The sequence below is a fragment of the Mastigoproctus giganteus genome, chromosome 2 (assembly GCF_048544385.1).
Source record: "Mastigoproctus giganteus isolate SK-2022 chromosome 2, ASM4854438v1, whole genome shotgun sequence".
Lineage (NCBI taxonomy): Eukaryota > Metazoa > Arthropoda > Arachnida > Uropygi > Thelyphonidae > Mastigoproctus > Mastigoproctus giganteus.
The window spans coordinates 128751658-128777196 of NC_143576.1; the positions used below are offsets into that span (position 1 = coordinate 128751658).

Sequence of the window (25539 nt, forward strand, 5' to 3'; positions counted from 1 at the left end):
TTCGCTGATGTACACGCGGTTCAAGCTCGCGTAACTGCTAAATGCAGTGCTATTTCTATTTTCTAAACTCCTCCGATCGTATGGTGGTCCAGGAGTATAAACAGAAAGTTGACTTATATGGCATGGAGCATTATCCTGTTGAGACCGCTGATAACGTTTGGTTTATACACCGATATTTGCCGATTGAGGTGGTCTGTGAGTTTCCACAGGATTCTATTGGGTATTTGTGGGGTCCAATTCCTCGAATTCTGTTAGGGGATTCTTCCACTCGTCTTTTATTCTGGATATCGTAAATTTGTCTCTTTCCACTTCAGCTGCTCTGGGTTGTATTTCTTCTTGCTCTTCCTCCTCTGGTTCCTTGTTGTCCATTGTAAGGACCTGTCCTTACAACTGTTAAAAAAAATGAGGGTTATTGATATTGAAAAAAAATTATTAAGGAATATTAACACAGACAACCATTTGAAATATATATGGTCAAAAACTAATAACTGAAATTGTATAGGATAATTCAGATAAGTCAAGGTTTAATTGTGCTCGTTATGCTTAATACCTTTAAGTAGAGGAAGATTAACGTAGCAACGGGGGGGAAGCGTTTCGAACACGCGATACAATGGGAAACACTGATGGAGCAGACCGTAGTTAATGAGCTCAGATCAGAGTTAACATTTTGCCCTAAAGAACAATGAGCTGAAACAAAAATAAATAAGAGATAGATGGAGCTCAGTAATGGAGGTATTCATGATATTTAAGTGCACACTTTAAAATTTCACGGGGGCTATTACCGACAGGTGTATCAAGGCCAATACAGGGCGTAGATGGGCAAACACAAAGACGATCTAGAAACTCCAAAATTACAGGAATTTCCAGTTGCCTTTCTAAAAAATTCTAGGAATTGCTGGAAGCAAGTAGCCCTCTCTAAAAAGGATGGAAGACACGCCCTCGAAGAGTATTGGAGACGAATGGGAATCACAGGGGAAGGGATGTACTGGTCAGCAATTGGTCTGAACGAAAAAGCGCAGGAAATTTTGAAATTCAGAGTGAGGAGAAGAATAAGTTTTTTTAAAGTAGTCTTTGGAAGTGGGTAGAGGAAGACAGTCGTGGGGAGAGCCGTTGCTGAGTTTTGGGAGAGTTGGTGAAGTAGTCTTTGGAAGTGCGTAGAGGAAGACAGTCGTGGGGCAGAGTCGTTGCTGAGTTTGGGGGAGATGGTTTAGGAATGGGAAGGAAATTTTCTTTGTGAGAAATTTCGTAAGCCTAAAGTTGGGAAAGGAAAAGTGTCCATGTGGAAGAAAGAATATTCTGCAGTAGCCAATGTATACTACAGCAGTGGAGAAGCCAACAAAATTCATAGCGAAGGAAGAAGAGTGCCCAAGGAGAATCCTGGAGAATGCCGTAAGAAAAGGACCCTTATTCAACTCAACAGTGCAGTGCCTATGGGAGAGTGAATCTCAAGTAAATTGATGCATTCCAAGGATGAGCAACCGCCCGCCTCCTAGTCTACGCCGTTACGCTGATGGTTATGGCAGCCCTGAATAGGAAAATCACTTGGAAACTGAGTAAGTGATAGTTCAGTAAGAAACAAAACTTAAGTTTATAAAGGAAGGACTCTAGAAGAAATACCTAATCTATAAGAGAAAGTTAAATGTACTTGTAACCATGCCCACAGAACTGTAATGAAATTAAGTGTAGGTTTTTAAGATAAAGATTTATAAATGGGTAGAAAGGATACTTTGAGATAATAGTTAATTTTGAGGGAATGACTAAGTAGGTAACAAAGGATTGTAGTTGATTATGAAATTATAGCGAATTTGGATTTATAGAGAGTATAACACAGAGTGATAGTAACTGTGTTAAATGGATAAAACGCTTATAGAGTGCCCTGCTAGTTAAAGGATTGTAGGATTAGATACGGGAAACGGTTAATTACTATTGTTGACTATGAATGATGAACTGGTCTGTAGTTGAAGAAAGGATTTGCTAACTGAGGTATATTTATATATATGTATGTATACGTGGTGATTTTGGAAAGGGATATAAATATGTATATATATATAGCTACTTAAAATTGTTTATTGCCATGCTGGAAGCCACTTGTAAACCTACTAGGACAGTTGATTGGTCGGAAAACTCATGTAAGGATCATAAGATGTAATGACTCTTAGATCCGTTAGAACCCAAGGATGAGACACACGAAGAAAATAATGATATATATATATGTATGAAAACTCTGTAGTTTGAATTACAAAGATATACACAGATAAAGCCTAACGGCCTAACAAAGCTACACATATTAAAGTTCACAGTCAATCGTAGCTATTGATTGGAAATGTATATATATTGTCAATAAATATTATTATGTTTTGGTACTTAAGAGTCTGTCAGTCATTTTGAACTTCAGCCAATCCAGAGGGAAAAAAAGTATTGAGACCCCCTTAGAGTCTAGAATCTTCTGGGAGACAAACAAGTCAGGTGTAAAGTGGGAGGGGACTAAACGGTAGAGTACAGGGAATAATTAAATAAGCCCTTATAGCATTGTGCAAATGGTTGAAAAAAAAAAAAAAAAAAAAAACAGAGGATATTTATAAAGGAAATTATTTAAATAAAGTAAATAACAATAAATAAATAAAGAATAAATAAAAATAACCCCCCCCACACACCATATTCTATTCTTTGTAGTTCTTTGATTTACCCAAGATTGCAGAAGATATACGGTTATTCGTGACAAATGGTCCTTCCTGGTCTCTCATTCGCCGACCTGAATAACCGGGAACTGTTCCAACCACTTGGTGTGTAGTCTCTGCATGTACATTGTCACATCGGTCCCTAGCTTGACTATTTCGTAGTATGATAAAACATTCATTTTGATGCTCTACTTTGTGGGATAGAGTTTTCTTCCATCCTAGATCCAGCCCAACCAACTGGAAGTGCTTCCTGTGCAAGGAAGCACTTCCAGTTGGTTGGGCTGGATGGTCTTGCCCTTCCCTTCCGGTATCTATAAAGGGAACAGCACAACTTGCTCCACTGTTTTCCTTGAGAGACAGTCACCGACTTTTCGAATCAACCCATCTGTCTAAGGCCTGAACGCGAGTGACTTTATCCTGCACCACACTTGATGCAATAGATTATTACCCGAGGGGTTCATATCTCGTGAGTATGGGCTTGGCTCACCCAGGGTCCTGAGCTGGATATCATCATTCTTCTCTTTCTTGGTGATTCCCTTCTACTTCTCTCTCCCTCGGTAATTCAGAAAATTTTTTTTCTTGGCTGGTGCAGCATAAGCCTCAGGCTTTCTTGCACCATATGGCTAATAATAATAAATTACTTCTCTTGGACACTGTGGAGGTAAACCTGTTTAGCTTTGGTAGTGTTAGTTCTTACGTGCAGTGGTAATGCCAGTTCTTATGAGCCACACCAGATGGCGCCACTGTCTACATCAGCCGTTTTCAGCCTTGCAGGAGGTAGGTCCGCTGAAGCGACTTTGTTTTTACTGTTATTATTAATTCAATAAATAAATTACACTGGCCTCGACATAACATCCATATGCTAAGGCAATAAAGGTTACACAACAGCATACGTGTACTTAAAATACAGACTTTACATCCTGTATTTTATCAGAGTAAGCTTGCTCAGAAACCGATTCGCATGTTTGCGAACTGAAAAAAATCCGAAGCTACTGTCAAAATTAACTTATAAAAAGGTAAGCAAGTTTCAATCGCACAATTCTTTAAGCTACCTTTCTACCTCTAGGGCATATCTTTTCCATCAATAAATCGCCCCTACACCTCCAAGTGTTGAGCTTCGCATACATTTGTTGAAATACCGATAAAGTTACACACTTGCATATATTTTTATACGTGTATATAGTTTACATTACTAATTTTTATATATATAGTATTTCCATTGCTTAAAAATTGCATTGCTGTATTTTCGAAATCGCCTGGAAACCCCTTCATTTCAATTCATGCTAACCTAAGGAACCCCTTCTATATAAGTAAATCCTTTATACCTTTACCCTACGCTAAAACAAATTTTTGGGCAGAATCAGTAGATAAAAATTAAAAAAATAAATTAAAAAAAAAAACTTAAAATAACCTCTGCATTAGAAAAAAAAAAGTTCTCTGTTTTACTATTGATAAGAAAGCTGAACTACATTCGAAACTTAATGAAATTCTCTATCACGTCAGAATTTTTCACATATAAAAAATACGTCTATATATATATATATATTATGTAGATTAAAAACCTTTAACCACATATGGAAAAAAACCAGAAAAAAAAAAGGGTAAACAGAAAAGAATAGAAAGAAAATTAGTACAGCAAACATTGGTGGCTGCAATGCATTATCCACCATACGTTGCTTATACAGTAGACTTTCAGAATAACGGCACCTTCTGGGGATTCAAGGTGCCGTTATTTCGATTTTCCCGTTATCTAGAAAGTATTATTTTTAATGTATTTAATGCATAAATAATGGGGCCAAATAAGAAATAAAGAATGCAATTTTATTAACTGCACAACATGTTGACAATCCAATGTTATATTCTGCCATTAATACACTTCTGCTTACGCCCGTCCATTCTCTTTTTGATATGGGTACCCTAACTGCGCAGAGGTACCGAGAACAGACCCTTGAAAATGTGACTTTAGGGGTGCAGTTGGCCCAAATTTCCTTTTCATACCCATCAGCTCCACTGCACATAGAGGTCAAATGGTGGAGGAATATCTTGAAACTGAACAAATTCAACGACTTCCGTGGCCAGCACGATCAGCAGACTTAAATCCAATCAAACATGTGCGGAACACCCTTGGGCGTCGCACTGCACGCCGACAGCCAATTCCTCGGTCACTTTGTGGAAGAATGGGAGTTGTTGCCACAGAATCTTATAGACACCATTATATCGAGCACGGTTCACCGCTGTCAGGCCTGTTTAGCCGTTGGAAGGGATCATATGCCGTACGACCATATTGTAGAGCATCTTGTATCGATTTCTGTAATGTGCCGTTTTTGGAAATTCTTATACGACCCCTATAAATGTCCCTTATACCTGTCCGAAGTTTTTCGCTGTCTTCTAATTTCATTGTTATTCTATGGTACACCACCATACCAAATTTTGTCCGGCTTCATCGTAAGTTGCACGAGTTACTCCACGTTTTCTACGTGTTCTGTTCTGTTAATTTTGTCGAGCAGTGTATAATAGAACAAATCCTAACAGTGACTGACAAAGTCACTGTTAAGTAAAAGCAGTGCTTTTTTTTGTGACGGTACGGCGTACCGGCACCTTTATTAACAGTGACATGTGACATTTGGATGCAATGCACTTCGAAATTTATAATATTCCGTAAATTTTTTCACATGTTTACCTACTATTCAAATAAGCTTAAGATGATTTAACTAAATTTGCATTTTTTACTGTCTATTGTTAAGATATTTTCTATATAAAACTGTATAACCATTTTTATAATTCTAAATTACAGTCAGACCTCTGTTTAATTATTTTGAATTCCCCTTGGAAGTTACATTTAAAATAGTTTCGGTTGAGGGAAGAAAATTTTCACATTGCGAACTGTTCGCATCGATTAGTGCTGCTGCGCGAATTAAGAGAGCTAAAGTGATTAGTACAGTATTGTATAACTTAGCAGTACCTGGTAAAACCTATCCGACCACCTGTCCCACATACGGAGAAGTCGCGCTGGTCAAGAGTGAGCAGATCAATGGGGTATTCCCAATGGGCTCTGGCCCACCTTCTACTGCAGTGGTGTCCAACCTTATCCAGTACCGGGGCCATATTCAAAAAAGTTCAAAGTTTCTTTAGTGTGTTACATTTTCGATATCTTGTTGCATGTAAAAGTAAAATTGAAAATATTCAAAATTTTAATTAAGTACAATACACAATTACATTTACTGAACAAAACATTTAATGAAAAAAAATTTTTGATAATAAAATTTAAAATGCTGTTTTAGTTCACTTTCCTCGCGGGTCGTAGGTTGGACATCTCTTTGTGAATCAACTGTAAGCGCCCCGTTCGAGAATTAGAAAAGTGATTTTCTTTTACCCCATAAACAATCATCTGTTATTTCGCGGAAGTGCGTTATCCACATTTTTCCGAAAATTTTCCCTATCTCTGTTTACACTTTACTTTACCTGAATATCCGAATGATACCGATAATCTGGACAGTTTCAAAAAAAGAAAAGAAAAAAAAAATTAAATTTAAGAACTAGTGACAATACTGATGAACGAGAGAAGGAAAACGAGGACAACGAAGGTATTAAACCTTCTAAACATGAATTGTTGACATTTGGTGAAAATGAAGTTAGAAAATTGTCAATTAGAGTTAAATGCAATTCGTGGATACCTAATTGATAAGGTTTCCGAAGAATTGAAGCATTGATGAACGCTCTGAGTACGATAACAATTTCACCGAGTGAATGTGAACGAGGATTTTCAGAAATAAATCTGATCGCCAACCAAAGCTTCATTGATAACAAAAATAGTTTCTTCACTACTGTTAATTGTGGGCCGTCCGCTGACGTGCTGCGATCCAGCAAAATATGTCGATTCGTGGCTGTTTCGGAAACGTCATTCAGCAAAGAAGTCAGTATAGGGTGTCGGATGAGAACTTAATAAAAATTTGGAATATTCTACAAAAACTTGATATGAAATTATTTTTACTTATTTTACTCACATTTTACTTATTTTTTATATACTTGAATAATAAATTTATGCTTAATAACTGTGTTAATATACTCAATTTCTTGTTCTTATTCTAAAAAAAAAAAAAAAATTACTACTAAAGTAACAATATCGGGGGGGATTAGTACTTTTCATATCCTTTTAATTTTCAATTTTTCCCGATAGCAAAGAATGAGTACCGGCACCTATTTTTTTTTTTTTTTTTTTTTACAAAAAAGCACTTAGTAAAAGTATATCCGGAAAAAAAAAAAAAAAAAAAAAATCGCGTTTACATATCTTGTGCTATGTGTGGCACGTGTGCCAGTTCTCAGTAATAAAGCAAGACATTTGGTTTCGTGTTAAAAAAAAAAATAATAGTAATAAATGAATAACAAAATAACTTAGTGATTGAATGACTATCAAAGCATCACTAAACAAAATATGAAACAAGAAACCCTCAATGAACAAAATATGAAACAAGGAGGTCAAAGATAGTCGGTTAAACATGATGGGGAGACAACTTGGTTAGGATTTAGAATGCAGGACATCAGTGGCGGATCCAGAAAAAAAAAAAAGTGACAGGGGGCACCATTTTGTGCACTAGAATCTTATGTTAACAATTAAAAAAAAAAAAAAAAAATTGTGGCTAAAGGGGATTTAAACGATTGGTGTATATTTTCCGAAAAACGACAGGAGGGGGGGGGAACGTGCCCCAGTGCCCCTATCCTGAATCCGCCACTGCAGGACACTGTTCTATTATTCTGTTTGCGCTTAATAAGTAGTTTACAAGGTCCTTTCTCGACTAAGAAAGACAATAGATTACTTAAACACGGTGTGGCGTTTGCTGAGATATCACAAGAGAAAGTTAGTAAACTGAAGCGCTCAAACATGCAACGTCATAGTCTTTATGACTTCATTGCAGATGCGTGTTATTATTTAGTTTATTATTTATTTATTTTTTTTACTACGGGTAGAAATGCGACTTTCTTCATTCAAGTCTTCAGACAACTGAAAAGGCACACACAGATGAAAGTACTTGACATAATCGCCACACTTTTTTTTTTTTTTATCCTCTGATTCTGGCTACAAATATTTACGATTTGTAGTCTTTAAGGTTGTTTGAAGTTACTGGGAATTTTGAGCATCTCGTCACCATGAGCTTCCCTAGTCATTTCCATTCGAGTTTAAGATTTGAAAATCCCACTAATAATACAACTCCTACCACTCCACATATTAGGGGCTCAAATGTAAAAGAAATAAATGCTTTTTTTATTTATATATATATATATATATATATAATCATCAAGAATAATACAATAGAGAAGTTATATGCTATAGGGGGGAAGAAAATTAAGAATTAGATAAGACTGAATTACAATAACATGAATTATGGATCAGGGTCACCGCTATCGCAAAAGTATATATAAAATATTAATGTATATATATAAAATATTATTAGTATAAAATACACTAAGTAGATGTTTATGCATAGAAATGAACTAATGAAAATACGGTGTACCCTGGGAGCGATATACGTTGTGAACGAAGGGGGGAAGAAAGGAACCGGAAAAAAATAATTGTAACGATAGAAAAGTAAACCAAATGAATTTTTTTGAAGGGACGACCTAGGTGGAGATAGCATTGCAGAGTCTTTCATAATTTTTGTCTTCATCAGAGGTCATCCATCAAAATCATGAAAAAGACAGCAATGCTCTTACTTCTGTTTCCGACATGCTCTGTATGTCAAAGTACACGTGCGAAAGTCCACGTTCTTGTCATTCGGATTTTCCTTGCCTTTGTCTTTGCTTTTTCTACTTTCATAGCGTTCCGCTTACTTCTGTAAGGTCATCCATGTTCTGTATGCAATACCTTATTAACACATTATGTAATTGCATACTTGGTATAATGTTATTCAAATTTTATTCAAAATTTAAAATTGACATTACCACGTGGACTTTCGCACGTGTACTTTGACATACAGAGCATGTCGGAAACAGAAGTAAGAGCATTGCTGTCTTTTTCATGATTTTGGTGGATGACCTCTGATGAAGACAAAAATTATGAAAGACTCTGCAATGCTATCGCCACCTAGGTCGTCTCTTCAAAAAAATTCATTTGGTTTACTTTTCTATCGTTACAATTATTTTTTCCGGTTCCTTTCTTCCCCCCTTCGTTCACAAAGTATATCGCTCCCAGGGTACACCGTATTTTCATTAGTTCATTTCTATGCATAAACATCTACTTAGAGTATTTTTTACTAATAATATTATATATATATATATATATATATATATATATATATTTTTTATTTATTTATTTATTTTTTTAAGTGCGTGGATAATGAGAGTTCAAATGGGAGCAGCACACTTCTCCTTAGAGAATAGTGCTTTTATATGAAGTTCAAGTACCTGACCGAGATAACTTGTGGTGACCTTTTTTTTCACAGGATGAGAGATTGACACTGATGCAATGTGAGGTTGTACTGATGGTATGTACATAACTAAGACGTTTGCTAACTTATGCACAGTAAGCTAAATACATGTATTTACATATTTAAAAAAAAAATTGAGCTCCTCAAAGTGCGACACCCAGGGAAAGGGCAATGTCTCACTCCGATCTTTTTTTTTCCCCTAGTAGCCATTTAACAACGGTAAGGGAAAAAAGAGAAAGGATATCCTTTCCACAAAACACGTTCCAATCCAAGGTAAATATACTGTACTTTTTATCCTCTCCGTACTTGATGAAAAAGTGGTTTCCGTCTTGTTTGTTTTCAGAAGTTTCCAGGAAGAATAAACGGATATCACAGTTTGAGCTACAGCATTTTACCCCACTTCCCTTTAGTCTCTCTCTCTCTCTCTCTCTCGCTCGCTCGCATGCACACACACACTATACCGTTCGAAAGAAAAGATACCTTTCCTTATCTATAAAATAATATTTATTTTATTACTGCGACAACATGCACTTTAGGTTTAGCCACCTCTGTACTAACTGGGGGGGGGGAACAAAAAAACAAAACAAAACAGTATTTTGTGACAGAGGGAAACGATGTACTGCTGTATGAACAACACTATGTGCAAGCCCAAGACGAAAACTTCCCGATAAGCTATCGGATTTAAAGAGGATTTAAAAACTAATCATCTCGAAATAAAGCTGCAGAAGGTAATCACAAGACGTTTCCCCGAGTCCCAAAACTTATACGAAAGAAATCAGTCGCGGTGGTGAAACATCTGGAACACCCCAAGTACGATATCCAGCTATACTGAATACAGGGAAAACGAATGGATAAGGAACACATTCACATAGGAGTCGATAACCAGCAATATGCCCCTAAGAGAAAACACTCCCACCCTACCTTTCGCCTTTATTTTTCTCTCTCCGTCTCTACACCCCCTTTACAGATTCCGAAACCCCCTACACAACGTCTGGATCCGGGGAAGCTGAAGGACTACCTCTCCTTCCCCCACCCCCTCTCTCGACGCAGTATACATTCACCCACTGATATCTCAGTCTGTTATACAGTTCGCGTTCATTTTCAACTGATCGCACTCAAAACCAAACACGCCGAATTCTCTGGATGTTCCAGATTTCTATTAGTGAAGCATATTCCGAAATTGGGAGATAACAAGTAATATAAAAAAAAAATTTTAAAGTAAATTCCTACTTAGGTCAACAAAGAAAAATTTTATTTTAATTACTTTTTATTAAATAATTACAATTAATATAAATATGTATATACATATGACAGAATCACAATATTAAGCGGCAAAATAGAAAGCGAATTTCCTTGCAATTTTCCTTTCTATATATGATGTTGGACTATTATTTTTATTCACGTTTCATTTTCCATTTTGCTCCCTCCTTGACTCAGACTAGAACCCAGAATGAAAAATGAATCTGAAAAAGAAATTTTTTTCCAGCGATCTACACGCTTCGCCACTGACGGTATTTATTCCTAAATTTAATCCTGCTAAATATCTTATATAAGAGAAATTTTTTTCTCCCATATAAAACTAAAATTAATTAAATTTAATTAATGAATTAATATTTGAAAAAAACTGTACTAACATCAAGTGTCATCCACTACAAGTTTAAAAAAATGTATTTGAACTTGAGTGGATGAATAAAAAGTATTTTATTAACGATTGAAAATTTGAACAAGATATATAAATATATATATATATATATATATATATAGGGAGAGTGTGAACTAATAGTAGGAATAGAAAAAATAAATACGCTTTTCCAGTTAATGCAGTTTTCTATATCATATCTTAATACGATTTAGTTATTCTTGGGAGTTGGCGCATACATTTTTGTTACGTTATGTACTTTTTAAAAATAAGGTTGCGAAAGCCCCCGGGACCAACTAATTGCATTGGCAAAGATTCCCCAAGAACTTTGGGCAAATGGAGAAATCCGGTCTTGCCTATTTATGTGAGTTACGGTTCTCAACGGTTATTACCAACATTAAATACAAAACCCGAAGATTAAATGAATGCTTATCACAGGCACGTTAAAAAACGACAAGCCCAATATATTAATATAAACATTTTAAATTGATATTTGTGTCAAAATTTCATCGGTTGTTTTATGATAACATTATGATTAAAGAGGCCTGTGCGCTCTGGATTCATTATTATCAAAATTATTGTAACTCAGAGCGAAAATAGGGCCATTTTTCGCTCTGAGTTACAGTAATTTTGATAACATTATTTTTTATAAAATAAATGTTAAAAATGTGTTTCTAAATTTTTATCTTAATTATAATTGTAGAGCAGTAAAAAAAAAAAAAAAATCCCAAATGAACGCAAGCACTAAAAGACTGAGAACAACTGTATTCAGAATGTATAAAAGGAAAACTTAATATAATTTTGATTACCCTGCGAAGCCGGGTACTAGTTATAAATAACGAAATATCAGTTCGCTACAGGAATAACGATATTATGTATAATTATGCACCTCAACATTACATTTTCAAAACAGAAAACTACTGTACAATTTATTTTTTGTATACAGGGTGATCAAAAAGTCAGAAAACAAAGAATCATATTTCAGTGGATTTTTGGCGTATGGTAACGAGATTAGCACAGAAATGCATAGAATTACGTGGAGTTTTTTCAGAAAGAATGTCAAAATTAGTTCCAAATGTGTCCGCCATGTGGCGCTGTACCATGAATGACGTCGCACAAGCGTCTGCTATAAAAGCACTGCAAGAACAACAGCTAAGCAATTTAGTGAACGTTTCGGAAAGCGAAAGGAAAAAAGTTAAGCGGTCATGTTATCATTACCGGATAAAGCACTGCTGGGTGAAATGTTATTACCTTAGCGCTGAATCTGCAACTGTTGCTTTGCGATCTTCCCATCAGCTGAAGGGTAAAGGACTAACGATGATGATTAAGAATTTTTAAAAGACGGTTCGTTACAAGATCGTCCACGAAGTGGAAGACCATCAACATGTGCTAAAACTGCAGAAGCCGTGGATACTCTAATGGCATCATCATCACATGGAGAAGCAAGCTCTCGTGAAGTTTCACGTCGAACTGGCGTCCCATATGGGAGTGTGTGGCGAGCACTAAGAGCCCCTTAGATATCCGTACAAAATTCAACACCTTCAAGAACTTAGGCGTCCCGATTTTGCGCTATGGTTCTTTCAGCGAACTGAAGAACGTAACAACTGGCTGTCAAATGTTTTGTTTACGGATGAAGCCCATTTCACTGTAAACGCACACAATTGCAGAATTTGGGCGACGGAAAAACCTCCGAGCTTACACGGAAACTCCATTGCATCAGTCAAAAGTAACTGCGTGGATTCACCTCTTCTTTTATTATAGGACCACTTTTCTTTCAGGAAATCAGTGGCCCTGGTTTTGAAACTGTCACAGGTCAGCGTTATGTTGACGTGTTACGAAACTGCGTTATTCCTAGCCTGGGGTAAAGGCAAGCTTTGGATGTTGTGACATTCATGTAGGATGGAGCACCACCCCATATTATTATTATTAGCCATATGGTGCAAGGAAGCCTGAGGCTTATGCTGCACCAGCAAAAAAAAAAAAAAAAAAATTCCCACGATACCCTGAAAGAGAAGTAGAAGGAAATCACCAAGAAATGATAACCAGCTGAGGACCCTGGATTTGCCAAGCCCATACTCACCAGATGTGAGCCCCCTGGGGTTAATTGCTTCTCCTGTGAAACAACTATTACTCTCAGCATTTGGAGAGAATCGAGTGATAAGCCGTCACTTTCAGCATAAATGGCCACTAAGGTTTCCAAGACCTGACGCCCTGCGATTTTTGGATATGGGGCTACCTGAAGTTACGGGTTTACAGAGATCACGCAACGTCATTGGCAATTAATAACTCTATACGACGGAAGGTATCAACGATACCTCCAGAAATGCAGTCCATAAAGCCGTTACTTGTCTTCAGGCAGTGCTCCACAACGAAGGCCGCCACATTGAACATTTACTATAATGAGGTGCTTTGTGGTGTTACACATCAAGCGCAACCTGGTGGACATTTTGGAAATAATTTTGACATTCTTTCGGAAAAAAAAATCCACTTAATTCTATGCATTTCTGAGATAATCTCGTTACCATACGTCAAATTCACTGAAATACCGCTTCTTTAATTTAACTTTTGGATCACACTGTATACAGTATAAAAGTTTTCAAACAGCAATAGTCGCGCCTCAGTTATCACTTCATTGGCTACAATACTGCCTCTGTGCAAAGCTTATAGTTAATCCTAGAAATAATAAGTAAGAGTACTCACTATATCGAAAACGCTTCATGCACAAGGCGCCATGCAGGCCATAACCAAAGGTGCACTCGGGGGGGGGGAGGCCCAAGGACATTTTTATGCTGGTAAAAGTTGTCAATGTGAAAAGTACGAGCAACAACCACCTCTCAAAACCTTGGGTATGTTACTGGCAGCAACTAGATATTTTGGCGCCTAGAGTAAGCCACTCGACCAATGTGTATGTTTTCATCCCCAAATCCGCAGTTGTCGGATTTTGATTATGAATTTTATTTGTTTATCGACAATTTATATTCGATTATGGCAAGGGTCGGCAACACGCGGCTCTAACTTTTAGCCCACATGAAGCACAATTTGAAATGGAGTTAGACTTAAAAATCAAGGACATGTAGAGTGACTAGCCTTAAAACTGAGAATTTGGAGAGGCAAAAAGGCTGCTTTTGCAATTCTACAAAAATGGCCGCGATAGACGAGTTGAAAAAGCAAGACCAAATTGTGTTCGATGCGGAGTAGCTTACCGGGCACATATAAATTTGAAAATATTTGCGTTTGGACTTCTCTCAGTTTTTGGCTCGACGAATTTCTGTGGGCAAATATTTTCGAACATGAACTATATTAAAAATAAATCAAGAAACCGTCTGAACAATGCGAGTCTCTCAGCACGTGTTAAAGATAAATTATGGCATACTCGCCTGATGTTGAGAGACTCACTCAAGAAGTTCAGCAGCAGAAGTCACATTAATTAGTACCTAAATGGATGTTTGTTACAATTAATAAATAAAATTTAAAAATATATATATTTTTTTTAATAAGACACCTTCCCACTCTATTCCATTTCTTAAAGAACTCCTCCCAGCTTGAGGTGAGATGCGGCTATTCGGAATTTTTTTTTTTTTTAATTAGATCAAAAATGGCTCTGCAATCAAAATGGTTGCCGACCCCTGGTTTACGAAAATGCCATAATCGATAATGCCCATCACTAGGGCAAGTGTTTCCGTCTACTCTGCCTTTTTCTGGCATTACGTTAGAGCCGGAAACGCCATTCTGATTGTTTCACTTCCCAAAATAAGGTTTTCAAAATGCTAAGTGATCAATGCCAATGTTCAAGCAATTGTGGTTTGTTTGTTTGTTTTTTAGGAGCATTAGCAACTAAGGCCATATTGCTCCGGGGATATGCGGTGGTCATTCCCTGACCTTTCCGCATCCTCCGTATTTGGTGGTGACGGGCTCGAACCCCGGTCTAATCAAGAAGCGTGTGCTACGCACTGCTGTTCCTTCCCACCTGGCTACTGAGGCGCCTAGCAATTGTGGTATACGACTCTTAGCACCTATGCTTGTCCAGGGCAGATGGGGTTTGAAGAGGATAAATCCAACCAACAAAGAACATTTAGTTTTATATTATATTAAGTGTACTATCGTATTGACATTTTTAAAAGCTACCAGTCCACACTGGTACGTACGAGCTCCCAACCCAAACAAAAATTTTCTAGGTGTACTACTGAATCAGCAAGGAATGACGTACAATATTTGCATACGTTGAATACATTTTTGGACAAAAATGTATTCAATTCCACTTCGAAATATCAGTGTTCCAATTGTTAATATTTTCCAATTTGAAAACTTTGGAGCATAGTAACTGAAACCAAAGTTGCTGCTTTTATATTGCAACTCGGGTTGCTGTGTGCAGTGCACTTTCGCACCCGCCTAGAATTAGCAAGCCCTGCCACTCTTAACATTTGCTTCCAAGACAAAATGCTTCACTGTCACTAATAATAGAAACGGACTTTTATAAGCGATTCCATGCCTATATTCTTTCACATTCAGAAGAATGGCATTCCGCCTTCATCTATAAATAAACATATGTGTGCACGCAAACGTAATTCGCCCGTGAGGGAGTGCTTGCAGAATCATTTTAAGCAGTTATTTACGAGCATGAAAGGTGTGTAGAGTACTCGCCTTTCATATCTGTTGATACTCAAAATTAATTATTAAATTGTATACTCGAGTACATATTTATTAAGCTCTCAAATGAAATACTCATATTTTTATGCAACACCACTAGCTCTATTACCACCCCCCCCCCCCGAAGATTATGAATAATCAAAAATGAAGTGAACAGATAGTCAAACATAATACAAACCCACTGGGAGATAGCTGAAATTCCAGTTTGAGAAAATGAACAAACCTCGCTCGGCAACTCATTTCAATCCTTCGACAGCACGTGGCCACATCATATGTATAGCCGCACACAAGTATGGGTACAGCATCAATGCTACGACGAAAACTCGCGCGGTGCAAGATGACATCATTCTGACTAAACTTCAGAAACACCCAGACATAACCAACCTTCGCACACAGACGCGATTAGCGTAGTTGTTACAAGTTAAGCACAATAGTTCAAGGACTACGATAAACAGGGGCACGTTGCAATAATATGCTATATGAGCACAGCACGAGACATAAAATTAACATTCTAAGCCCACAACAATAGAGAAAAAAAAACATTAATTTGGAATCCTACCTGATGTTACCGGCCTTCAAGATTAAATTGTCAAAACGAACCACCCTGCATTACTAATAGGTTTATTTTCAATCTACCGTTCTTTATCCAAAATATTAAATACGCATCTTTGCACAAAACAATGATTTTGATTAATTTATAGGAATTTCAATTTTAAAGAATTACTGAAAAATCTTAGTAAGTCTAAATATACTTGATAGTTATCAAGGTAGTTACGTGCGATTTCCGAGTATACGAACTAGAAAATATCAACAATTGGAACAAAAATAAGAACATTGTGTACGACTACATCATACACCTCGTGCTTAACTACTCATATTACGAAAATGAAAAAATTTAATTTTTCTTACGATTTTTTTTCATCCCCAATCCAAGTCACGAAGCTCAACATTAAAAACTGTCACTTCTGGTTGAGATGCCCTTGTTTGCATTTATGCCATTCACTCAGTGGCGCGTTATCCTATAGGCCAAAATGACATCTGCCTAGGGCCCAGATCGGAGGGGAACCCCAAGCTCACTGTTTAAAAAACTCATTGCTGTTTTGTACTAATGTTTTTTAAGTGATTTTCATCTGGAACCGAACTTTCTACCTGCCAAGGTCAATGAACTTTACTTGATGATTAATTTGAAAATTACGTTTTTTCAAAAATGGTTCTACCGATTTTGATTAAAAAAAAAATTATTTAGTTCCTATGTCATATAATTTGTTTGTTTTCGCAATAAAATAAAATCGAAAATGTTTTTTGTTAGTTTTTTCTTTAGATGGGCCCCCAAATTCCATTTTGCCTTGGGTCCCATGAAGGTAAACACACCATTGCATTCACTTCTGTTGATATGTTTACTTACAAAGAAACACAATAAAGTTGCAGTGTGAGATAATATTCAAGCTCCAAGGGCACCTATGTCACTGAGAAAACGGACAGAGAGCCCATAAGCCCAGTCTCAGAGTGCAAGCTGACAAAACAGCAAATGAAATGGTATGTTTGACGATATTTTGTATTAAATATAAACCAAAAAAGTTGTGTTTAATGGTTTTTATACAAAGGCTCTCACTGGCCTAACACTATTACTTTAAATCTTTTAATATAAAAGGTTATAAGAATACAACACTAATAAGTATTCAGTTGGAGTGTAAAAGATTTTTATAAATTTTAAAAATTAATTTTTAATCGAGTTCTTTTTTTCTTATCAAATAAAATGCTTTATTATATGTATTTTATGCTATAGTTTTCCCTCTAGCACTGTGGTTTTCAACCTTTTTTTTAATAGCGGCATCCTAAGTAATTTATTTTATTTTGCAGCACCCCTACTCGATTTGCTGCATATTAGATCCAATTCTCTCTCTCTCTCTCTCTCTCTCTCTCTCTCTCTCTCTCTGTATATATATATATAATATTTAAAAAAAAAAAATGTTATATGATAGTTATTTATTACAATAATATAACTATAAACAAAATTACAATTCATAATACAAATTTTATATATATAGGTTTGTCATGTAATGCTGTTAGTTTACATTTCCACTTAGTGAGATTTCACATAATTCGGAAACTGGTGCTTACTAGGGGGCACCGCTAAATTTCTTTTAATTGGCTTAATTTTTAAATTATTTTAGGAACACTGCTTTTTAGGAACACCCTTTTCTTCTTTATTCCCCCTATATTTTTCTGTTATTGTTATTTTATTTGGTTTAGTTCATTTTCACTCTACTAGTTTGCCATGCTACTGGCAATATCCTATTTTAATTTAGCTTATATATAATGATCAAATTAATCCAAAAATTAAATAGAGAAATAAAAATTACTGAAACGCACACACACACACACACACACACACACTTTATTCTCCCCAAAATTAAAAAGATACCTACAACTTTTTATAATGAAATAACATAAACCCAAATTACGTGGCACCCCTGGAATGTTGTTGCGGCACCCCATTTGAAAACCACTGCTCTAACATATAATGAAAAGGATATCAACTGCTGTTCATTGCAGTTAATGTGTCAAATATATTTTTTGTCAAAAGTTTTATCCAGTGCATTCAGGATTAGCTGAAAATTAATGCTGGGGAAGAGGAGTTCTTCATATATTGATGGGGATCCCTTTTGTTAGGATTTGGTGCCCTTTCAGTATGTGGTCAGATGCATTGCAGATCTGCACTCAACCTCCCCACCAAAGAACTGGTCCTGAAAACATATGCCAGATTTTCAGTACTAACAAAAGGCTTATATTAAATGAAACAAAATCCTTCTAACAAACCTAAAACAGTCCTGCCAGACCTAAAAATACATAAAAAGTTAACAGAAGTCAAGTTTTGCTTTTTTCAAATATCAAACAATCATTTGATATTTAGAAAAGCTGCAAAAATCTAAGAAAATACAAGGAGACTAAACAGCCACTTTGAAATGAATAAACAAGTCTTCTACCAATGGGCATGGACTCAATTTGATCAAAAATAACAATCTCAGAAGTGATTGGAGTCAACAAAGGTTTCTTTGAACCCCCCCCCCCCTTATTAATGTAAAAATAATTCACGAATATCTAATCCAGATAAATTCACTTCCAAAGAGATGCTGGGATGGTTTCCCACATTTCCCGATAAAGGCCTATAGTACTTTTATTCTTGACATGCTGTAACCTTTATAATCAAATCTTCCTTCAGGGAATCATCCCCCAATGTAGGGCAGATACCACATAAGGCCACTACCCAAAACTATAACACCAAAAGAATCCAGACATATTACCAACATCAAAAAGTTGCACTCTACAGAAAATCTTCACGGTCATTGGGGTGCCTATGACTAGTGACTCCAAATAATGGAGTTACTAGTTTAAGAAGTGATGCAGGACCATCTAGACAGGAATGCAGTTATACTGCATTCACAGCATGGATTTAAGTGGCAATCTTCTCTGATCAACCTGATTGGATACTATGACACAATAACATAGGAAACTGGATGCAAAACAATTTTAACATCATATACTTAAATTTCAGAAGAGCTTTTGATACTGTTGCATATAAAACTGATATACAAATTGGAGGCCTTAAATACCTCTAATTGAGGTATTTAAGGCCTTGAATGGTTTGAGTAAGCACAACGTTGATGGCATTCTTCCTCTTGCTAATACTACATATGAAGAGGGGCATAAATTCAAATTGAATTTGAATCCCAACCCTAGTTGCATCAACAGAATGGTTGGAAACCCCTTCATGATTTCAAAATCAGTTATATATACCAATTTGGGTTTCACCAAATGGAAAGTAAAATTCACAGCAAACAATATACAACCCTAGCAAAACTCATTATAGGATTCACAGAAAAGCTCAGTTCATTCCATCATCAAACAATCTTCAAGAAAGTAAAGTCTCAACACAAAGTCTCCTACAACCAGAAAATACTCAAAGGGCTTCAGTTCTCAAAAATGTTTCCATTCAAGGAAGTAAAAATATTTTAATGTTTTCTGTTGAGCATACAGGCACTGCAACAAAAGGGTATAGGAAGCAAATTCTTCAGAATACATACCCACTAAAACTTGAAAATGGGAACAAGTTAACAATGTATAATGCTAGGGCATTCAGAGGAAGATTATGCTATCAACCTTAGTCACCAGGTTTCTTGCTGCCAGAAATTGAAATCCACAAAGAGCTCCCAATGCAGTCTTGTAAAGAATGTCCTCTGACTGACTTGAGGAATCTGAAATACTCCTGAGCATTAGCAATAGTTGGGGCATATGATGCAAGAAAGCAAGCTTGTACAGCATCAGTCAAAAAAAAAAAAAAAATAAATAATCACCCCTTCCCATTTCACCCATCTGGTCACTCCAAATGTTTGTCTAGTTCAGCCTTAAATTTATTTAAGGCTATCAACTTCCGCAACAGCAGATGGAAGTCTATTCCAGCAATCAACTACCTGCTAGCTAAAGGCAAACTTCCACACATCTATTCTATAACTGTCTTTCCTCAATTTGAATCTCTGCCCCTTCAGGTTCTTAATCTGAGCAAGCAGAAGTATCCCGTCAGCATTGAGCCTGCTCAAACCATTCAAGGCCTTACATCTCGATCAGGTCACCTCGTAAAAGTATTGGAAATAAAAATATGAATGTAGTACTCTTTCTTGTTATCTAGTATTTTACTGTTTCATCCTGAAATGAAATATTATGGCAGTATGTAGAGGTTAAACTCATATGGTTTAATAAACAGAGTAATATATGTAGGTTAGTGCAAATGCATAATTTTAACATAGCTATCTACCAAAGTAGTTAAATTAATTAATTAAATTGACATTGTTTTGGTTATATCTCATTGTGACTGCCTTCACAACGAGTTGCACGGTATTGTACTACCTTGAATAAATAACACTTCACCAATGGAGAATAAATAACAATAGTCTTCTTCACTGGTGAAGTGTTATTTATTAGAGGTAGTACAATACCATGGAAACTCGTGAAGGCAGTTACAATGAGATATAACCAAACGATGCCAATTTAATTAATTAATTAATTTCTTTGGTAGATAGCTATGTTAAAATGATGCATTTGCACTAACCTACATAGTAGTCATTCTACCTCGTAGCATGAGGCCTTTGCCCTTAAATACTTTATAAACAGAGTAATAATTATTATTATTTTAACCTGTAACTGGCTGTGTGAAGAACTTACTTCTCTATACACAGTGGTCTAAGCATGGCACCAGCAGGATACTTTGCTGTTACTTCTCTATACACAGGGATCTAAGCATTGCACCGGCAGGATGTTTTGCAAGGTGGTGCACGTGAGAACAAATTTTTTGTTCACCAAATTTTCGAATACATGCAATATCTTATGTTTCAATAAATTAATGAAAATATTAAAAATTATGTATTCCTTCGAAATCCAAAAGGTCCACTTGCACCATGCTGCTAGCGCCCGTGGGTTTAAGTGATCCTGCATGCATGCATTTTAAAAATCACCAAGAAATAATTCAAAATGGTTCACTTTTCAATGCCATCTTTATTTTCAATCCATTATGAACACAACTGCGAAAAATACATTTTACATTAATAACATATATTTTTTAATTATTATTTGAAAATAAAACACCCTTCTACTGCACTTTAGACCTCTTGCCGAGTGAAATGTAAATCGAAAAATTCACAAGCTTCAGCAATTGAATAACAGCCAATTGATAACACTGAAGACCCAGAGAATGCAACAACTGAAGATATTGTTCGTGCTTCAACCACTGGATACCAAACATACATTTCACAAACCCAGAGTGTCTACTGGAGGCAATACCTTCTATTATTAAAGCCAGTGAGCTTCAATAATTGAATGTAAGATATGCCACTGACAATCGATAGTTGCTCTTTGTCTACTCAGCCATATGAACTGAGCAGACAAAATAGTATGATCACTGAAATTGTGCACCCAGCAGGATATTTCAGGGGATAATACAGCAGGATATTTCAGGGGATAATAAACCTGATTAAATATCGTCAGCTCATGCCTCGTTATCATTTAAGTGTGTTAAATCATTTAAGTGTGTTAATTTCTCTTCCAGCCTCTTTTCATTAATCATAAAATTCAGCTCCTAGTTTCAGTTATACAGACCAACAGTACTATTGAGTGAAAATGCAAGTGCATATAAATATTGATGCAAAATACATATCCATTTATCTCATAAGCTATCTGTTTATAGTTATCAAAAATATTGCCAAAATTACCCTTAGTGCATCATTAGGGTTTAGAGGATCATTATTTTGTACCCATCAGAAAAGCAGAGTCAAAGGTCTGTTCATAGTAATGGTCCTTCATACAAAGCTTCACCAGAAAGATCTAAATTCAATTTTTGTTCTTTTTTTTTTTTTTTTTTTTCACTAACTAATTAACATCTCACACTAAGCATTACTAAGAGAAATTGTTAAAATGCCAAGCACAACTTTGGATAATCTGTGAAATACCCTGGTATAGACAAGCTAGGGGGGGGGGTTATATCAGTGGCAAAACTATCATACCAGGTTTGCCATTGTGGGGAGGAGCCAGATGGCTGGTTTAGTATGATTATTAAAGTTCTTATAGAGCAACTCTGTCATCTATCAGGGCAGTGGAATTCATAATTTCACCAATGGTTTAAACAAACAAAAACCTAATAGTAACACAAAATAGATAACTGAGGCTTTAACAATGAAATGAAATAAAATAAAAATATTAAAGTTCACTGAAGCTGCAAATAACAGGTCTAATAAAATTAGAAGTTTGATATCAGTGGATCTAAAATACTTTTTCTGTATACACACTTTGTTATGAAGCCAGACATCAGAATTAAGACTGAAATCAATGGCTAGCTTGATGGAATACAAGGGCAGTCTCAAGGTTTCTTAAAGGAGAGGGAGGATTAAAACAGTGTTCTGGGGAATCAATAAGCTTAAATCATCACATAGCAATAAAAAAATTCCCATTATTTTGATCACGGGGAATGAGGCTATAACCCCTTTAGCCTGTACCTAGGACACCCCTAAAGGAATGGAGTAGTGACTTTGCATTTGTATTGAGTATCTGCATATACTGGACCATAAGACACTTTTTTGTCCTGTAAAACATCTAAAATTTGCCTGTTTGTAAAATTTGCTTGGTTATGTTGATATTATCTATAGCTGTGGCTAGAGAAAGTATGGTCAAAATATCCAGGTGATGGCCTTCTGAAAAAGCTGATTCTTTTGGTGTGTAGAGATCATATGTGATGGAGGCAATGGAAATGACAGCTGCTGAATTAAAAATGGAGTTGGCTATTATTCCAGGAGGCCTTTACCCATTCCCGGCACTGGATGGATCTACTAACAAAGTCTAAAGCATTCATGTGTGAGAAGTTGACCAAATGACTGGAGGCACAAAATCATGATTTTACACCAACAGAACAAATGGAATAACCAAGAATTTTGTAGAAGTATACAAACAAGCAAAAATGTTTGTGGCAGTCAATGGAGCAGGAGACATTTTCCAAGTTTTTCAAAAAATGAATCAGCAATGTCCTTGGAGGAACTGAATATGATACACTCTGAAAAAAAGCTTTAAAAATTTCAGACAACAGAATCAATAATGATGAGTTTAAGTGTTGGCCAACTCCATGAGCTGTCTTTGGCAGCATGTCTGGACTGCACAGAGAATTTCATATCTGACTGTACCAATATCCCCAGATCTTTTACATTTTCCACTACCCTGAGTGTAGTATACCACAGTTGATACGTTAATCTGTGATTACTGCTACCCATGGACTTCAACATTTGTCAACGTAAAATTTCAACTGCCACTATCAGATCACTGCCTAATTTTTCTAGACCTTGATTCTGAAGCTTACCTTGATTACTGTCATAACATTAACCACCCTCCCAACCTTTGTATCATCTGCAAATTTAAACATTAAGCTTGATATACTTTCATCAAAATCATTAAAAAATATAGAAAACAACAATGGGCCAGGCACTATACCCTGGCAGACTAAACTAATAACAACATTAGTCCACAAACAGCAGTGCCCATTAATAACAACTCTGTCTTCTCCCACTCAACTATCACTTCATCCAGAGCAGTAACTTGTCCTTAATGCAACACTGCTCCAATTTATACAGCAGTCTTTTATGTACAACGTTCTGAAAAGCTTTCCTAAAATCCAACTAAAAGACATCAAAATAATTTTTTGCCTCCAGTTCCCTTGTTACTGCATGATAATATCCAATCAGATTGGTCAGGAAAGATCACCCCTTAACAAATCCATGTTGTGACTGCACTATAATTGCATTCCAGTCTAAATGGGCTTGCATTGCTTCTTTATCCAGTGACACCATTATTTTCCCCGGAACAGAGGTAAGTTCATAGGTCTGTAATTACTCCTGTCACCTTTTGAAATCCCTTTGTGAATTAGGGATACATTTCCACATCTCCAGTCCATAGGGACCACCCTAGATCCAAAGATGCATTATAGCTAGGTGTTCGCTTACCTCTTTTGCTGCCTCCATTAGTATAATTTGATACATTCCATCTACCTTTTTTATGTTAAGCTTCAAAAATTTCTCTTCCACTTTCCTCTCAGTTATCACAAAATCAACTGGCTCTCTGTTAGAGTTATGACCTTTGGGCATTCCCCTCCCTAAAGAACTTGTGCACAAAAGTAGATGCAAAACAACTATTCAGTTTGTCAGCAGGGTTATCAATAGTTATACCAGTGACATCGGGTGGCCCAATGTGATTCAACCTCTTCCTTCTACTGTTAATATAAGCACAGAAGTCTTTGCCAGAGACTTCTCATAATCTGCCTTAGCTTGCATAACATCATTTGTGACTTGATTACACACCAGTTTACATCTACATAGATTCTGTATCACCAGATAATTTACATGTATCCCATGCAATTTTCTTCTCAGCCACAAGTCTCATCAGTTGATCTGACATCCACTTAGGTCTAAAGACTGGAATGGTCTTTCTTAGTTGGAATGAAAAGCCTAGTAGATTCTATGATTACCTCTCTAAATGATTCCCATTTAGAATTTACTGTTGGTTCCCCTTGTATTGAATTTAAAAATACTGTAGTCACTGTTATGAAAGAAAAAGCCTTCCCTTTATTCTTGACAGTAGTTATATCTTTAAGTAAATCCAAAATCAGCACACTGTGTTCACTGCCACCAGTGGGTATTTTACCTGCAAATTCTTAAAGCATGAAGAATTACTTATGATAATCAGATAAACAATGTTGTTTCCTCTTGTTGCCTCCCTAACATGCTGCTGAAAATGGTCATCCATTAAATCCATAAAAGTGTTGCTAGTGTGTGAGTAACCAACCCTCAAGTTCCAGTTAATATCTGGAAACTTAAAATCCCCATTATTAGACATTCTGATTTACTGGCCCATTTATTTCTCTGTATATCTGTTTATTACACTCATCAGTGTCATTAAGTCTATAACACACTCCTACTCTCATTTTCTCAGTGATATGTCACAACAAACTGACTCAACATTGCACTGGTCACCCATATGGGCCGTTTCAAGACTATTTGGCCTATCATCAGTTGTGGTGGTATCCACCAAGAATAAGTAACAACAGTCTTCTCCATTGGTGAAGCGTTACTTATTTGAGCTAGTGCAATAGTGTCGTCAATAAAATGAGCGAATTCGAACTGCTGGTTAAAACAAGTAACGCGGACATAATAGGGCTTACAGAGATGTGGTGCCACCCGGAAATTGGGGATGATGAGTTCCAGTACGGCTTGTATAATGTATTTAGGAAGGATAGAGTAGATAGAAGGGGTGGTGGGGTAATGCTTCTTATCAGAAGCAGCCTGAGTGCGACGATAGCTTTCCCGGATTCAGACATTTCACATGCTAGTATAGAGTCTGTATGGTGTGAGATAGTTGGAAACAAAGGTATAATTGCGAGTAGGAGTAATCTACAGACCAGGTGATTGTGACGATTATGACAAAAGCCTCTACATGCAAATAGAATGGGCAAGTAAGCGTCAATGCCTTATTATGGGTGATTTCAATTTGCCTCTAATTGATTGGAGTAAATGGGAAGGAAACTCGACATGGGGAACAAAATTTTTAAATCAACTAGATGACTGTT

At 36.3% G+C, this 25539-nt stretch overlaps 1 protein-coding gene and 1 non-coding gene across 3 annotated transcripts in view; both read right to left on the reverse strand.

The window, feature by feature from the left end:
- Positions 1-25539, reverse strand: part of C3G (C3G guanyl-nucleotide exchange factor) — a 410407-nt gene that overhangs the window by 379505 nt on the left and 5363 nt on the right. The gene's annotated exons all lie outside the window — the stretch shown is intronic.
- On the reverse strand, positions 13323-13401 carry LOC150089557 (U4 spliceosomal RNA). The gene has a single exon (XR_016546716.1). It is a non-coding gene; the product is annotated as a U4 spliceosomal RNA (small nuclear RNA).